Source organism: Pristis pectinata, chromosome 29 (assembly GCF_009764475.1).
Source record: "Pristis pectinata isolate sPriPec2 chromosome 29, sPriPec2.1.pri, whole genome shotgun sequence".
Lineage (NCBI taxonomy): Eukaryota > Metazoa > Chordata > Chondrichthyes > Rhinopristiformes > Pristidae > Pristis > Pristis pectinata.
The window spans coordinates 20,568,576-20,570,655 of NC_067433.1; positions in this window are offsets into that span (position 1 = coordinate 20,568,576).

Consider the following 2,080-nt stretch of genomic DNA (forward strand, 5'->3'; position numbering starts at 1 on the left):
TGCCTGACAAATCTGTTGGAATTCTTTGAGGAAGTAACAGGCAGGATAGACAAAGGGTCAGTAGATGTTGTTTACTTGGATTTTCAGAAGGCCTTCGACAAGGTGCCGCACATGAGGCTGCTAAACAAGATAGGAGCCCACGGTATTACAGGAAAGGTACTAGCATGGATAGAAGATTGGCTGACTGGCAGAAGGCAAAGAGTGGGAATAAAGGGGGTCTTTTCTGATTGGCTGCCAATGACTAGTGGCGTTCCTCAGGGATCGGTGTTGGGTCCATTACTTTTCACGTTATATGTTAACGATCTGGATGACAGAATTGATGGCTTTGTAGCTAAGTTTGTGGATGATCAAAGACAGGTGGAGGGGGAGGTAGTGTTGAGAAAGCAGGGAGTCTGCAGAAGGATTGGACAGGTTGGGAGAATGGGCAAAGAAGTGGCAGATGGAATACAGCTCAGGGAAGTGTACGGGCATGTACTTTGGTAGAAGGAATGAAGGTGTAGAATATTTTCTAAATGGGGAGCAAATTCAGAAATCAGAGGTGCAAGGGGACTTGGGAGTCCCAGTGCAGGATACCCTAAAGGTTAAATTGCAAGTTGAGTTGGTAGTAAGGAAGGCAAATGCAATGTTAGCACTCATTTCGAGAGGACTAGAATATAAATGGAGCAGGGGTTGTTAGGTGTGTCCAGGAAGGATTCCTGACACAGTATGTGGTCAGGCCGACTAGAGAGGCCATACTGGACCTGGTACTAGGCAATGAGCCTTTTATGAGAAAGGTTCTTTTGGTATCTTAAAGATAAAATGTATCTGGACACACAGTCTTTGTGCTTTAAAAGAAGGATTTTATTCACAAAGACCGACGCGGGAACAGAATGTGAAGGAACAAATGCACCCTCACACACTCGCACTAGGGTGATCGCAAAACGTGGGGGAAGTCGCAACAGGGGTGAAGTGCACACACGCTCACACACACACAACGAACTAGTACAAACGATCAGGGAACGAACAAATACGTTGTCTGGACCCCCTGAATCGGAACTAACAATGGCTCTACGCTACTGGGAATCTACTCAGGATGCTCCTAGACCCCTGTGGAAGTGCACCCTCTCACCTGTGGTCTCGACCCCAGCAGCAATCGGAAAAGAGGACGAGAGCGCACATGTACCATCTTTTATAGGGCTGTAGCGGGGTGGAGGCTGCTCAGGTGAAACAAGCCAATGATTCAGGGTCGAGAACGAAGGTGGGTTATGAGCGAATCCTCAGGTGTGCTCTTTAAGGGGTGGGGCAGAGCTGGACCCTTGATTGACAGTGGTATAGCTTCCGACCTGATAGGAAATGCTATCAACCGACCATGGGGGTCAGTAGTGTTGTCACTGTCATCTGACCCCTGGCCTTTCATACTACAGAGCCTGATCAGTTTTCAGATCTCTCGGTGGGAGAGCATTTTGGAGACAGCAACCATTGCTCCTTGACCTTTATCATAGCCTTGGAGAGGGATAGGAGCAGATGATATGGGAAAGTATTTAACTGGGGGAGGGGGAATTATGATGCTATTAGGCAGGAATTTGGGAGCGTAAATTGGGAACAGATGTTCTTGGGGAAGTGCACAGTGGAAATGTGGAGGAAGTACTTGCATGGGGTTCTGGATAGGTTTGTCCGATGAAGGCAGGGTAAGGATGGTAGAGTGAAGGAACCGTGGTTGACAAAAGATGTAGAATATCTTGTCAAGAGGAAGAAAGAAGCTTACCTGAGGTTTAGAAAGCAGGGATCAGACAGGGCTCTGGAGAATTACAAAGAAGCCAGCTTAAGAATGGACTTAGGAGAACTAGAAGAGGCATGACAAGGCCTTGGTGAATAGGATTAAGGAAAAGCCCGAGGCGTTCTACACGTATGTGGAGAATAGGAGGATGACTAGAGTGAGGGTAGGACCGATCAGGGATAAAAGAGGAAACATGTGCCTGGAGTCGGAAGAGGTAGGGGAGGTCCTTAATGGATACTTTGCTTCAGTATTCACCACAGAGAAAGACCTTGACATTTGTGAGGATGGTGTATGACAGACTGATACGCTGGGGCATGTCGACAT